General features: G+C 45.2%; 1 protein-coding gene across 1 annotated transcript in view; it reads right to left on the reverse strand.

Annotated features, from left to right (window-relative positions):
• Positions 1-16,680, reverse strand: part of TMEM178B (transmembrane protein 178B) — a 307,161-nt gene that overhangs the window by 27,928 nt on the left and 262,553 nt on the right. The gene's annotated exons all lie outside the window — the stretch shown is intronic.

Below are 16,680 nucleotides of genomic sequence, written 5' to 3' on the forward strand. Positions count from 1 at the left end.
CTGAGTTCAACTAACTAGGCACACAAAGAATTAAAAACATAAAAACAGTGTATTAAAACACACAAAAAGGGAGTGTTGTATAATGCAAAGAGGAAAACAGTAAAAGCAGGTTTGGAAAATAGCTGGGGCATTGGATGTGCCCAGATGTGGATCTTAGCAAAAGTACAAGCACATGATAAATGTACCAGCAATAAAAAAAATTCCCCTATATCAATCCCCGGGGAGATGGGTGAGAACATGACTGTATCTAGATGCATTCTCTGAAGAAATCAAGTTCTCTCTCTCTTTCTCTCTCTCTCACACACATGTTTGGACTTGATCTTAAAATAAAGGTAGGTTTGAGAATGTCATTGTCTTATCTTACTGGATGTTGACAACCACCTGAGCAGCCCTACCTGCCCTCGAACCTGATTTCATGGACTTCAGGACCCAGTCACCTGGTGCATGCCAACCCTAACACCTGGGCTGGCTAGGAGCTATTGTTCTTCCTGGACCCAGACAAAGCAGACAAGGGATACACAAAACCACCAGTGTGTCTGGTCATTTTCAAAGTATCTCACAGAAGTCTCTTTCTTATTAAATCTTATGCCGTGGCCTTCCTTATGGAAAACATGAGAGGAAAAAGAGGGAGGTCAGTCACCACACCAGAGCCTCACCAGATGCAACAAGTCAAAAAACAAAGCGCAATAACACAACAAGTGAAAAGGAAGTTCCTTGCCATTCTGCTCTGCTCCTTTCTTCTTGAGCAGAGCCAGTGAATTAAGCAGCGCACACACACATTATGATACACAGGAAAACAGCCAGCAGCCAATTCACTAAAGTCATGACTGACTTCCAATGAAAAAAAAAATCCCAGCAGGGTGCTTGTGTCAGCAATCTCTGGGGAGGCAGCAGGAAGATTTACCTCAGCTTCTTAGGCTGTAATCATGGCTGGCTTCCAATTAAAAAAAAAGCAGGGAAACTCACTTCCAGTAACAAAAAAAGCAGGACGCCTACATCAGCAAGCTCTGGGGAGGCAGCAGGAAGAGTTGCCTCCATTCTGTTTTACAAAAGCCATGTAAAAAGCAGGGAGTCTGTGCAAAGGATAGGCTCTCTCTATCGCACCAGGGGAGGTAATTGCACCAGATGGGTGCCCAGATGCTGGGGAACCTAAGGCAAAGTCCTGTACTGGCCACCCCGTTCTCCCCCCCCCCAAGCCTACCCCATGATTCATTGGGCTGTACCACTGCCATCAGTATTGGGGATTCAGAGGTTGACCCAGTCAGGTGGATCTGCTGATTTGCATGGGCCATTGGCCAGTGTCTGCCCTTGACACCACCCCTGGCTACAGCCCCTTCCAGAAAGGGAGTTGGTCCCAGCAGAGAAGAAATCTGAAGAATCATCTGTGTGCCAGTGATCAAGGGCAGAATGGCCACATGCTCTCTGTACTGTGAACGCCAGTGGGGAACATCTGCCTGTGTGTATCATTGTGCAAGTATGTTTACTAGTGTGGTGGTAGCCTAGAAGACACTGCATATTGGAGTCAGAGATTGGAGAGCAGAGATTGGAGAGTAGTTCAACAGAGGGCCCCTATATCTTTTGATTCAGTCCTACATGGAAAGGGAAAACAGCACTGCTTAAAATCTATTTACCGTGTGAAACCAGAAGCAACAAGCTGCTTATAGACTGAAAACATTGCTGGAGGCTAAGGATTCCCAAACATCTTCTGAATGAAACATCAGGAAGGAGAGAATCTGCCAATACTAATAAATGTGAGATTGTGCTTTGTCAGAGAAGATGAGAGATCAGGCCATCTGCTCCTGAAAAGGCCAGCAATGGCTTGAGACAAGCCATCTGTAATTTTGTGGTAATTTTAGAGTGCGATCCTAAGTGCTCGTTGGACCAGTGCAAGCCCTTTGCGCCGGCCCAGGAGGGTTGCAAACGTACAGTAAAGCATGTTTGCTCCTCCATTCGAGTTGGGGAGGCTGGTGCAAAGACGTGCACCAGCCTTCCTGTGCCGCTGTGGGCCTAGGACAATAGAATTTGTGCTGGCCTTTCCAGGCTGGCATGGGGGGTCTGGAAGGGCCTGGAGGAGGTGGGGAGGAGGTGGGAAGGAGGCGTTTTGGGGTGGAGAAGGGTGAGCATGTGAGCAGACAGGGTGTGGGAGGCAGAGCCAAAATGCAGCACTTATGCTGGAACCTAGCACTGTTCCTGGGCAGCCCTGGGCTGCTCGGATTTGCGCCACCTCTATAGGTGGTGTGGATTCAAGTAGCCCCATTGGTGCTGCTGCGATGTTACCCGAGGTAAGGGGAATTTTTTCCCTTGCCCTGGGCTGGCCCACAGTTAGCTCCAAACTTGCACTGAATACAGCGCAGGCCCACTGGCCTGCCTGTTTCAGCACAAGTTAGGATTGCACTGCCCATATTTTCAGATTGTAAATGTCCTGGAATGCCTTAACAGAAAGACAGTATATGGATGCAGCAACTAAATACATAAGTTTATAAAAATCTGATTTGTTAACCTATGTCTAATACAATAAACATATGTTACTGTATAGATCTGGAAGGTGGTGTGACATAGTCACTCCTGCAACCCTGCAAGTCACCCCTAAAAGATGGCAATCGTGGGTGGGGCTGGGGACATGGTTACTTATCACTTGAGTACCACTGTCCCCAGTGGTATATCTAGGGAAAATCGTGCCCATAGCAGAGAAAGGGAGATCATGGGGTGGGAAGTTAGCCCTGTCCGTCTCACCAACTGAATGTATTCCGCAGGCTACACAGGAAAGAGAAGATCATGGGGCAGGAAGCCAGTCCAGTCCATCCCTTCAAATGAATTTATTCAGCAGGCTAGACAGAGAAGGAGAGATGGGAAAGAAGCCAGCCCTATTCTACCAAACGAATTTTTGCAAAAAGCCACAGATGCTACATCCACCCTAAAAAAAAAAATAGTGTTCATTTACCTCTTTTCAGAGGTCCCTTGAAACTGGTTCAAAAATGCCCCATTGGTAGAATATGATAAGTCCCCCCCTTCAAGTGGTGCACAGGGGAGATGTCCCCACTTGCTGCACCCTAGATCTGCCACTGAGTGTCCCCTGGGATGTGGTAAGAAGTAGCAGTTATGTGTGTTGAACCTTAGTGACTGAATTCTAACTCAACACCTACCTAAAGTTAGAATTCAGTCACTAAGATTCAACACACATAACTGCTACTTCTTACCACATCCCAGGGGACACTCAGTGGCAGATCTAGGGTGTAGCAAGTGGGGACCTCTGCCCTGTCAAAATTTAATTTTGTATCATTTCTACCAGAGTTTCTCACCCAGGCCTGCAACAGGCCTTCTAAAGTAATTAAGGGAAGAGGCATCTGGAGGCTGGGTTGTCCTTTGTAGGACCGTGTATAGTTCATGCACTCTTTTTGCATTCAGCACAGTAACCACACCACCAGATGTACTCTCATTGCATCTGGGACATAGGAGTAGCCATGTTGCAGCAGCCCCTGCATCTGGGGAGCACACAGGCACAAATCATTCGCCCTACAAACCTGCCCATATACACATAAGAAAAATTCCCCGAATGTGGCAGCCTTGCAAACATATAGATTCCCATCCAAAATGCCATATTTGTAAGCATTTACAAAATACTGCCGGAAATGTTTTCAAAGGAGGCATACTTCCTGTTGGCAGACCCCTTTGGGCCTGACATAACTGCTGCCAAGGGCACCTCTTGCAAATGGCAGTGGTGTTAAAGGGGCTTCTAAGCTGGTTGTCTGCACTGCTCTCACTTGTCTGATGCTATCTGGCTGGCATTCCTCCCCTGTCACAACAGTCTGCACAGAGATGTCAGTTCGGAGGAGGAATATTCAGAAAGATTCTTCCAATGGGAAATGAAGATGTGTATAGCAGCAGAGAACTGAGTCAGCACCCTACAACTATGAGTATTTAAGGAGAAGGAGGTCAGTGAAAAGACACTTGCCTCCACAAAGAGAGCGTCACAGAGCTGGAAGGAAATCTTGCAGATCATCCCAGGCATCCCAGTCCCAATGCAGGTTAATTAGCACTTCCTCTTTCCAGTTGGACGCATCCATTTGAGGACTCTGCCCCACAGCATTGCGTAGACAGAGCTACTCTTCTATGTTCTGGGTCTGCCAATCAACTAAGGGCTTTTGAATGGGCAGAAGAAGAAAGGGGTGCATGTTAACCCTGGTTGTTGCTTCTTTTTCCCTTTCCCTATGATTTAGTCTAGCCGACTGCCACAGAACAGAACTTTTTTTATATATTTAATAAAGATTTAAAATTTTTTTAAAATTTTTTTGGTTGGTTGGCAACCTTCAGCCTCAAAAGACAATGGTATAAGCCTACAGCACCCAGTATTCCCAGGCGGTCTCCCATCCAAGTACTAACCAGACCTGACCCTGCTTAGCTTCCGAGATCAGATGAGATCGGGCATATTTTTAATTTTGAAGAGTTTTAATATAATATAAAATTCTCTTTCTGCCTTTAGAAAGGGATTCAATGCAATTTACAATTTTAAAATCTTAAAATGACAACAAAAGAGTGACAAAAAATACAAAATGCCCCAATGAATGTACCCCCAAATATTCGACAGTGCATAGCGGTCTATGGCAGAGGTCAGTGTAGAAATGGTTCTTACCAAACAGCATGTTTGAAAAATTCTATACAGAGTGGTGTAGTCGTATCCGTAGACTTTGGAGCTGAAGGACTGCTTTCTGGGAGAGGTAGTCTGACAGCACAGGAGGCAGGGAAAAGGAGATTTGGCTGGGACTCAAAATGAGCGACTAACAGTAGACACCTAGGCATGTCTACTCAGATGTAAGCCCCATTGAGTTCAATAGAACTTACTCCCAGGTAACTGTGTATAGCAGTGGTATTCAAACTGTGGGTCCTGGCCTCTGCCCCCCCTAAGGGGCGGGGGCAGCCAGGAGACAGGGGGAAGGCAGCCGCGCGATCCACAGGATCGCACCGCTCAGGGGGGCTGCAGGGGCTTGGGTGCATTTGCCCAAGCTTCCTGCAGCCCTCCGGGGGTGCAGGGAGCCCTGCGCAACCTTTGGCAGGGCTCCCCAGATCAGAAAAAGTGAAAGTGGAGCAATAGCGCCCCGCTCCCCAAAACTTTTACGGAGGCAGGGCAGATCGCTCCACTCTCCCTTTCCCTGACCTGGGCTGCTGCACGGACTAGAGGGTGCACTTGGGGTGTACCTTCCCCCTGCCCTTGCTGCCTCCCCCCCAACCCCGCAAAGACTTACTGCAGGTTTCAAACTCCCGGAGAGTTTGAAAACCGCAGTTGTATAGTATTGCAGCCTGAGTAAGGGTCCAATCCTGTCCTCTCCCAGCTCTGGCAATGAGCTCCAGATTCTATGTATTAGGCTGAAAAATCTGACATGGAGCAAAATAGCCAGCCTAGATTGGTGGAGACCCATTGCGGCCCCTGTGTCCTTACTTTGGAGAAGGGGATGTTCCCCCGAGGAGGACTCTGGCAGCGGTTGCCATTTTGGCACTGCTGAATCCGGCACCGCTGCCACTTTAGGACTGAGCTGAAATACAATTGCTGGGTGCATTTTGCTTGCAGAAATGGAACTTAATTTAACTTATGGCTTAGTTTTTTTGACACAATGTTACGGCAATGACTGTAGATCTTCTGCCCCTATGTTTAGTTATTCATTTGATATTATTTATATTTCATTCTGCACTTCCCAGACCTAATGAGTCTCATTTTCACCCTGCATGAACTGAGCACAACATACCAAAATGTTTTCTTGCAACAAGTTGCAGGGTTAGAGAAATGCTAGGAAGCAGATTGTTTTTCAGGAAAGTTCAACTGCTGCTGCTGATCCATCATACCTTTGAAAACCGCTACTCTACACGAATGCCTATGCTTGTGCCATCATTGTTATCTTGTATGTGTCATTTTGGGGTGTGTGTCTATGTGTGAATGTGCATGCCTCACACCAGGTTTCTCTATAGCCTGGCTCTGCTACATTACTCTCTGCACCACCAGGACTGCCCCATCCCTTGCAGAATGGACTGTGATTCTCTAGGTGTCCTCTGCACTGCGATACAAGCCCTGCCTCCAACTGTCGGCTGACACCAAAGGTCAATCCACCTCCACAAAGGCAAACATTCCCCTATCCCTTCCGCTTAGGATCTGACCTACCTGCTTTGGCTTACACCACCTGCTTCTGACCCTTCATACTAGCTGCTTATGGATCTTGACCCATACAGAAATGAGTGCTCCCTTTGGACTGAAAGCAGCTCATGGTAGGTTTAAAATTAATAACATTTGAAATGGGGAAAGCAATGCAATGGCTTCTTTTACATTGTTACGCCTTGAAGAATGATGACGCCTTAAGGCTATACAGTGAATACTTTTGTTGACTGCAAACAAAGGGATATTATGGAATGACACTGCCACAACAAGTATGTTGGTTGCTTGCAGGAGACCCATTTGTACCAAAACCACAAAACACGTGCGAGATGCATGGCCGTATTGATGGAACTGCTTGAACTATGTCATCTGCTCAGCTGTAACCATGGAGATGTGGTTCTCGGAACCCAAAATGTAACCCCCTTGTTTAAAGTGTTCTGGGGCATAATAATGCTTGTAAACAACAGTTGAAGCTGGGAGTTGTAGACAAACGTAGACACATCAAATGTAGATGCAACAGGAAATAAAGAAGAGGGATCCCATTTCCAGTAACCAGTCTGTTCTGTTATCAGGGACATACCTTAGATAGACACGGACATGTATGCATTGGTTCCCCAGGGCATCCTATTTGATCTCTGAATACCATCCATGTGTATTAGTGTCAGTCTCCACATGAAAGAAAAATCATTTCGTTTTCTGAGATGTGTTGTTATTCACAGAGTGAGAGCCCAGTCCTATCTTCCCCTCCCCACTGGAGCAGCCGTGCCAAAATGGGCATGCTGTATCCAGCAGAGAGGTGGGGCAGATCAAGAGGTTTCAGAGGTGGAAGGGATTTAAGCCCCCTTACACCTCTGTAAGCATCCCACTCCACAATGGGTCTCCTAGCTGCATTAGTGGTTTCGCTAACGTCCAGGGCCTCTGAGAGGCATTTTATCAGGGGGTACAAAGTTTCTTTTGGGCCCCTTTGCAAAGGGGGAGGGGTGAAACAGAAGGGGGAGGGTGGTGATGGGCAAGCAAATAGGGGCAGGGAAGGGCAAAACAGGGTGGGGGGAAGGTAGAGACAGCTGGAAAAGTCTTTGGAGCCCAGGTCTGCCAACCCATGTGGCATCAGTAGTGTCCCCAGCATCCCTAGTTGTGGTAATATCACCAGTTGTGGTAATATCACCAGACAAATCTGAGTAGATAGGAAATTGTAAGATCCCAGGAAATTTCTGAGCCCCCTCCTTTGCAAATGTCTGCTTGCAAATGTCCCCCCAAAGAGGTCTCCAATGGCCAAAACTCCCCTGCAGGATTCAGAGGAACCACACTAGTGCTGATGCATAATCACACAGGGGGTTCTTTAGGATTTGTCTGGTGGTTATTAAGGACAATTCTAGTAATAGTAAAGACACGTGCCCTACCCACCTCAGCCCCCGCACACTCTGTTCTTCTTGGATCAAAACTGGAAATCCCCACAGCTGCTGTAAAGTTTACCCCAAGAAAGTCCATTGGGATATCCAAGCAAGGTTATTCTGTATCATGATTGTTTCAATTATAAGGAGTGCAAGGTAAAATGACCGACATCTCATCTGAATCCAGAGCTGTTAACTCCACACCTCTGTCCATTTAAACCTCCCTTCTCTCCTTTATTCAAGGGAATATTCTAGATGGCCATCTGAAGAAATGTTCTCTTTGTGTCCTTCTTCTTATCCTCACCAGAATATTATGCTGCACCAACCTCAAAATAATCATATAAAGCGTTCGGAAGAGCTAGTTTGATGAATGGGCTGCTAAGGAGAAGGCTGAAGATGGAATGATGAGATCTCTGAGTTATACCGGGCCTCTACTGAAACCTTTTGGAAACTGTGACATTAAACACTTTAATTTAGGCATTTCCAAAGGTGTATTCTTATTTTAATTTTTTTTAAGACCGTTTAATATTGTCAGCAGGCATAGAAAGAAGGTGGGGAAAAGCACAGAAAGATATTAACTACAGCTAGGAAGTGATTTCTCTCACAGAGATTATTTTCTTTTTATTTTGAAGTTTACTCTTCTATTAACATTTAAATTGAAAGCCTTTGCTTCCAATCTCCATGCGAGAAATCTGCATTTAAATCGATACCATTTAACAGTGAGAAGACATGTATTGCAATATGGAATGGTGTCTCCATTTGCTTTAGAATGGGCTTGTCTATAAATGATTAAAATGTTTCTTCAAAACTGAGTGATGAAATTAGAGGTATATTAAAAGCTACATGGAATAAAGAAGGGAGATGGGGTGAGCACCCCTCATTTGCCAGGATCTCTGGTGCCGATCTTTGCAGCAATGGGGTTTTTCTGGGGATATGGCCTTGTCTATTCCATATGCAGAACACAGCATAATTTAGCATGGAACAACGGAGAGCGGAAATCAAGAGATCCCCTTTGGTTCAATTTTTCGTATGTATAGAGTGCAATCCTAACCAACTTTCCAGCACCACGGTAAAGGCAATTCAGCTCTAGATAAAGGGGAATTGGATGCCCCAGGGGAACTAGCAATGGACTCAGGTGTCTTCTGCCTCTAGGTCAGTGATTAGAATGTAGGTTAAATTAAACAAACATTCCCTTATCTTGAGGAGGCCTCCGTGACTGCCCCCCCCCAACTGCAGGATGAAGCTGTGCCAATGGGGCATGTGCTATGTCAGAGTTGCAAAGTTGGTTAGGATTTGGAGCATAGTTGTATATGAGATCCTGCCTCAGTCCCTTTCAGGTTGTGTTGGAATGTCCTGAAGATGGTCTGATGTACTTTCTGATTTGATTTCTTGGTCTAACGGTTTCCTAAGATGAGTGGTGCTGCTGGTATCCTGGCACCTCGAGTCTTACCAAGTTCCAAGAAGACTCTGGGAGAGGAAGTTTTAAATGCAAAACCCTCATAACCAGGAAGCTCACAAGACAGAGGAGTCGGTATGACTAGGCAGGCCTCGTTTCTGGACTAAATTGTCCTCCATCTCGTGCGTCTCCCCTGCCATTTGACTCCTCCCTGTCTGAAAAACTGCCTGCTTGATTTAATACTCGATTCACCTGCCATTCCTCACCCGTGACACAGAGCCGCGGGCTTCCAATGTATTTCCTTCTCACGCACGGCTAAAAAAGTGAACGCAAACCGGGGAGTTGTTGACTCATTTGAAAGGGGCCGTTTCCTCACTTATTTTCTCAGCAGTCTTCCTTAGCACTCCCTGTTGGTTTTTGTTCCAAAGAGTGAAATTATCTCTCTCCAGCGAAAACCATACAGGGTTAACAAAAGACCATCTGTATGTGGCATTCGCTCTAATTCCACCACACAATGAATTTCATCTCTGCTGGAAAAATCCCCCAGGGCAATCCAATTATTAATAGTAACTTTCTTTCTTTACCCCCACCTCATTTTCAATATTGTTCCTACGAAACAGAAAAGGGATATGTACATTTGGACGACTAGCAGTGAATTACCAGCAACTGAGAGGTTGGCTGTCATGTCAGAAAATAGATAAAGGGGAATGGGATGCCCCAGGGGAACTAGTAATGGACTCGGGTGTCTTCCGCCTCTAGGTCAGTGATTAGAATGTAGGTTAGATCAAATGCTGCAAGCTGACAGCAACACTCGATGGCCTTTACCTCTGGGTTCATTGTAGAGTTCTTAAATTAACCAGAGTCTACGCCATACTTGGGAAGTCTCCACAGGGGGAAATTGCAGAAAGGTTGGGGCATCTCAGGGCAGAACAAGATGCTGCAAGAGACATGGGGTTGCCATGATTGGATGATACTGCACAGTGTGTTCACCCCCATCCATATGCAGCATAATTGGGCAGGAGGTCTGGTCTAGAGGGTAGAGCCTCCATTTGCCTGAAGATAACATCTGAAGGTCGCCAGTTCGAGGCCACTGGGCACCATGCAACCTTGAGGCAGCTGACAAGCTGAAGCCGAGCTATTCCATCTGCTCTGAGCGTGGGAGGATGGAGGCCAGAATGTGAAACCAGATCAAGAAAGTAGCACCTGAATGTTGTGGTTCTTGTAAGATAGAACATTCTTTCAAATTGTAAAAATCCCTACGGGGATTTAATAAGCCTGCCTATGTAAACCGCCTTGAATAAAGTCTTGAATAAAGACCAAGAAAGGCGGTATATAAATACCTGTATTATTATTATTATTATTATTATTATTATTATTATTATTATTATTATTATTATTATTGGCTATCAGTGACAGGGGGCAGGAGAGGTGTAAGGGATTAGAGGTGGATCAACCCTCTTGGATCAAATCAGAGTGGGTGTTGGCAATTTAAAAGTGTCAGCAAAGAATGCTTGGGAAAAAAAATGGATTCCTCTGCCTCCCCCCAAGTTCTAAATTAGTTTATAATGGTTTTGCATGTGCCACTTCTTTCTAAAACATTCATTTTTGCCATGCTGCTTGGGAATTGTAGTGCAGGGTCAGAGAAGGAGAGTCCATTCCTAGGCAAAGGCTGGAATTTTTTAATTCACCAGCTCAGTACATTTACATTTTTAGCTGTTCTTCCTGCAAGATTGGTTCTTGTAGATCATGTCTACTGGCAGGCTTTGGCTGGAAAGCCATTTTTTTGACTGATTGGTTTATTTGAATGTTCAAATTGGTTTGTTGTTCAACAGGCAAGGCATTTTTCCCCCAAATGGCTGGACTCAGAGTCCCCCATCCTTCTCAACAGCCAGATTCATGAATTGCTTTTTAAAAGGTCACATTTATGTGATTGAGGCCCTGTCCTTGAGGCATACATGAGTTTTTCTAGCTTGGAAATTCCCAGTTCAAGTTGATTACTTGAGTCAGGACTTGGGAACTAGGATACTGTTCTGTAAATTGCATGTCCATTTGAAAAAAAAAGTTCAAGTCAGCAATCAACAAGCAGGCCAACACATCTGCCGTCTTTTTGAGCCTCTAGTCAGAGAAATATATACTGCTTAGGTGCAAAATAGACACATGAACTCCTCATATTCCTGATTTAAATTACGAACAGAAGATCATTTTCAGCAGCATGGACCTCACCATTCATAACATATAGATTTCACAACATTGCAGGATAGTAGGGACCTGCAGATGGAAGGGACCTTGAATGCCATCTAGTCTAACCCCCTACTCAGGGCAGTCACTGCTACTGCATCCCTGATAGGTGGTCATCCAGTCTCTGCTTGAAATCTTCCAATGCAAGAAAGCCCACAACTGCATTAGAATGTTCCAGTATCAGACAGCTCCTACAATTAGGAAATTCTGCAATTAGTGCAGAATGCAGCGGCCTGTGTGGTCACTGGAGCTAGGCAGTTTGACTCTGTCAGCCTGCTTCTCCAGGGGCTACATTGGCTGCCCATTCGTTTCCGGGCCCAATTCAAGGTGCTGGTTTTGACCTTTAAAGCCCTATACTGCTCTGGGTCAGAGTATCTTAGAGATCGCCTACTCCCGTACAATCCGGCTCGTCCTCTCAGGTCATCAGAGAAGGCCTTTTTACAAGTGCCGCCGCCTAAGGAGGTACGTGGGGCGGTGGCAAGAAACAGTGCCTTCTCAGTAGTGGCACCAACGTTATGGAACTCCCTTCCCCTTGACTTGAGAATGGCTCCCTCTCTTGAGACTTTTCGGCGAGGCCTGAAGACCTTGCTCTTTAAACAAGCCTTCTGACTTCATGGCCTTTTTAACTTCTTTTATACATCTTTTAGTTGCTTTTTTACAGGCCTGATTCCTCTAAGAACTGCTGTTTTATGCTCTTTTTTATTCTGACTTTTATCTGACTACTGTTTTTATGGTTTCTGTTAACGTGTTTTTAATATGTTTTTATCTGTTTGTGAAATAATGTTTTAATCTGTTTTTATATGTTGTAAGCCACCCTGGGTCCCTTTAGGGAGAAGGACGGGATAGAAATAAAGTTGTTTATTATTATTATTATTATTATTATTATTATTATTATTATTATTATTATTATTATTATTATTATTATTCATAATGTCTAGGCCAAATGTCTGTAATTTCGACCCACCGATTCTGGTCCTGCCTTCAGGAGACAGAAAGGGTAAGTTGCACCTTAGCTGATGTGACAGTCTTTCAGATATCTGAAGATGGCTATCCTCGCCCCTTGGACAGCCCAATCCTTAGCTGCCCGGCGCCCAAGGTTGCAGCAGTGCCAAAAAGGCTGGCTGCCGCTGCATCTTATGGATGACAGGTAGCTGCTGGCAGCTTCCAACATCTTCTTGGGGGAAGAAGACAATCATCCCTTTCCCCTGGGTAAGGTCCCACATTGGGGCTACTCAACTCCTCACCAGCTATTTAGCTGGCGCAGCGTAAAGCAACCCCATGTCACGGAGGCGGGGAGGTCCAATGCAGGGCTATGGATCTGGCAGAAAGTTATTGGGAAGTTTTTTATTTGGGGAAGAGTTCAAATTAGTTTGTTTGGAACAATTGGATGTGGGAAGAAACCTGCATATGTGCAGAGAGCCTCTTGGTAAACCATGATTTAGAATTATTGCTAGTTATATTGTTAGGGACATTTATTTTAAGTGAAAATGTTTAAAAATACTCATATGGACATAAAATCCTGTGAGGGAGTAATTAAAATCATTACTCATTCAAAATGAGTGTAGGTGCTCTTTTGGGATGGATGTCCATACTAATAAATGACCTTCCCCCAAATTTCCCATAGCACACCTGTGGACCATTCACACACACCAACATGCCACAGGACAGTGTTTTGAAAATGGCTGCTCTACAGCCTGTATCCATACCGGCTTGTTTCTTATGGGAGAAAATGTGTCTCTTTAATTTCTCTGTACATATGGTGGCCATTAACTTCTATTTACATTATTTCCTATATGGGAAAATTCCTTTTATATGTTGTTTCGATATAGGTTCAAGCTTTCCGGACCCAAACCCCAACTCATAAAGGGGACCCCCTGTACACTTCTCTGGAATTGCCTTTACTACACCCTCTCCCCAGTCGTCGGCTTAACAAGCTTGCCGAAGTGACATATAGCAACTGCTCTTCTTTCTCAAGCTGGGTGAGTGGCCATAAACAAAGGAAGATATTCCATCAGCATGAGGGGCTTTCTCCATAAAAGATTCTCCCTAGAGAACCAGAATGAGGCTGACAATGATGAGATACAAACAAAAACAGCAAGAGCCCGTTTATGTTTATGCATTCCCGGAACAGGAGAACTTCATGGGGAGCTTCATTATTATGGATTTATTGGAGCATCACAAGGAAGTCAAAGAAAGGAGAATTTTGAGCATTTCAACCCTGTCTGTTTTCCAGTCTTATATTCCTTCCCTTCTCCCCCCTCCCAACTCATGTCTGTCCCTACTCTTCATTATTCCAACCTGTACTAACCTAATGTGATGACATCATCATACTGTACCCCATTCCACATACATACTCTGTCAGCTCAGTTCTGGCTGCTGGTTCTTACATATAAAGCCCTAAACAACTTGAGACTCATTCCTACAGGATGGCATCTGGCCTAGATGCCTTTAAAAGGGGATTGGACAAATTTCTGGAGGAAAAATCCATTACGGGTTCCGAGCCTTGATGTGTATGTGCAACCTCCTGATTTTAGAAATGGGCTACGTCAGAATGCCAGATGCAAGGGAGGGCACCAGGATGCAGGTCTCTTGGGCATCTGGTGGGCTGCTGTGAGATGCAGGAAGCTGGACGAGATGGGCCTATGGCCTGATCCAATGGGGCTGTTCTTACGTTCTTATGAGACCTTACTAATGGTAGGATGTATGAACTCCCTGATAAGTTCTGTTCAAGACCTAAGGCCTGCTCTGTCTTTCATCAGTAAGGGAGCCTCAGTGAGCCAGGATTTTTCTGTGGTGGCATGAATCTACGAAATTCATTTCCTAGGGAGGCCTGTACAGCGTCATCAGTCTACAGTTTTAGTCAAGACTTGGTTTTCGATATGGGATTTTGGCTTCAGATGATGTGATCTGTAGTCGGTTGTGGTTTAGTCCTTGCTAACTAGTCTGTGGGAATATGATGCAGCCACCTTGCTGAAGCGATGCGAGTCCAGGTCTGGTCAGCACTCGGGTGGGAGACGGCTTGGGAATCCTGTGTCTGCTACCTTGAATTTCATGATGGAAAGAAACAAATCAGTGCGCAAAGCTTTGTATGTTGCTGCCTCATTTGTTCAACCTGTTTTAATTTATGTCTCACTGTCCTGAGTTTTGCTGCAAGTCACCTCAGGTTACCTTTGTAAGACAGGTCAGGTAGAAATGTTTAAAATAATAAATAAAAAAACACATACATGCTTCCAGATTGTACAGCGCCTGTTCAGGGACACATCCTTAACATGATGTCTGGGGATGGATTCACCTGACCTTGAGGAGGTTGGCTGCCTTTGTCCCAAGGCAAAGGAAGCTGGCTGCCAAGTTGAGGAAATCCCACCCTGGGTGATGAAGTTTCCACATAGGCTAATAGGTGCTGTAGGCATCGTGGTGGATGGGACACTATATCTAGGTACTGTGGGCGGGGCGAAGAGAGGACTGATGAGCAGGCATGGAAGGCAGCCGGCTTGCCAGCCAGGGACGAGGGCTAGGAGCAGAGGTCACTTAGAGAAAATCCTGATCCAGCCACCCAAGGATGTGGGCCTACTAGGCCTGGAAGAGGAGAGCAAGGGTGTTTCCTCAATTCCCTAACTCTGAGGCATCATGGCCTGGCTCAGAAGCAGCTCTCAACTTGCCCTGTGGCCCAAAGATTGCAGTCCTTGTTGCCCTAACTTCAGTAACAACTCACGGACCCTAGTGGCCAGGACCACGGGCACTCTCCCCACCCCAGGTGTCACACACGTTTATGCAAAACTGTAGATTATCTACTTCTTTTTCTGGCAGATTTCAAGTTCCCCAGCAGAGAAATCTTTCACCTTGTTCCTAGCATCAATATGTGAAATGTTTCAGACCTCTTTTTAGTAGTTCCTCTATTGCCCAAGGCTCCCAAAGAAGGCTGTTATTACTGAGCTCACACACAAGTACAGCAGCATCCTCCATCTACCTTTCTTTCCCTTTAATTTTGGTAAACAGACAGGTCACTTCTCATATCCTGATCAACATGTGAATGAACTGATTTGATCCTACGTCTGCTTTCTGTACACCAGTGGTTCTCACACATTTAGTACCGGGACCCACTTTTTAGAATGAGAATCTGTCAGGACCCACCAGCAGTGATGTCATGACAGGAAGTTACATCATCAAGCAGGTAAATTTTTAACAATTCTAGGCTGCAATCCTACTCATACTTTCCCAGGAGTAAGTACCATTTACTGTCATTGTTAAAAGCATATACAGAGTAGCCTGTTAAAAGTACAGACCCGTAACATTTCCCCAAATGCAGTCACATACCATGGTAACATCAAGTCAAATATATTAAAAATAACATTTTGAAATGAATGGGGACCCACCTGAAATTGGCTCGCGACCACCCAGTGGGTCCTGACCCACAGTTTGAGAAACACTGCTGCACATGAATGCCTATTGCTGATGCACCTCTGTGGCCATTTGCTCTCCTTTGCTGAATGCAAGATTATCGGAAGAAATGGCCCTCATCTTTGCCATACCATCGTTCATTCTAGTCTTTATTGTTGCTATGCAAATGGCAGCCTTTTCTGAATTTATAGGTGTCGAGGAAAGACATGCTTTGGGAGAAAGGAGACACGCCTGGGAAATGGATTTGCCTTTGCCCTTCACCACTCCCCATCTACAAAACCCAATCAATTCCCTGTTAATAAACTCTCTGACTGCAGCACAGTGCTAACCTTTTGCAATCGACGCCAGTGGCATTTTGATAGTCCCAAATATGGGCCTGCTGAAAGCGGAAGGAATAGAAAATTGTCACTCGGTAAATGCTAGGCCAGCAGCCAAGGCGGCTACAGAGAGGAGGGAATGGAGAGGGCGGCAGGAGGGGAGACCCAACCATATAGACCAACAATACAAAAATAAATAAATAAATTCCCAGCACAGATGTTGCATACAGTGAAAATGAAAAGAATATCTCATTTTGCACAGCTGGATGAGCCTTGGAAAGAAAGTCCTTTGCTGCCAACAAGTCTAGCCTGAAATGCCTTTTCCACATTAACAGTTAGGGGGGGAAAGAGGAAGTTTACACACATCATGTACTTCTGCCACAACCTGGCTTTTGATCTGCACCCACCAGCCCTCAATGCAGTGACTTCTGATCTACGATGACCATAGAACGACCAGGTAGTCTATTAGAGCATAGAACTACGACTACCAGCTCTTTCAGACCTGAGTGTGTTTATATGTTAGCCAAGAAGAATTCATTAGCTTCTTTATGGTTTTACAAGGAGACATCTCCAAGGACTTGCGACTCCACATTTCTATGAATAAAACTCACAAGCTGATCCTCACAGACAGGAAGTCATGCAAGGCAGGGAGGGAGTTTCTCCAAAGGTTCTGCTCACATTTTATGATCATTAATCTGTTTGGGGGCAAAGCTCAGGCTATGTTCACATACAAATTGCGTACACAATTATTACCCAGTGTCCATGCAATTCTAGGATCAGAAGATCTTTGTATTGTGACTA

This window comes from Tiliqua scincoides, chromosome 7 (assembly GCF_035046505.1).
Source record: "Tiliqua scincoides isolate rTilSci1 chromosome 7, rTilSci1.hap2, whole genome shotgun sequence".
In the NCBI taxonomy this organism is placed as follows: Eukaryota; Metazoa; Chordata; class Lepidosauria; order Squamata; family Scincidae; genus Tiliqua; species Tiliqua scincoides.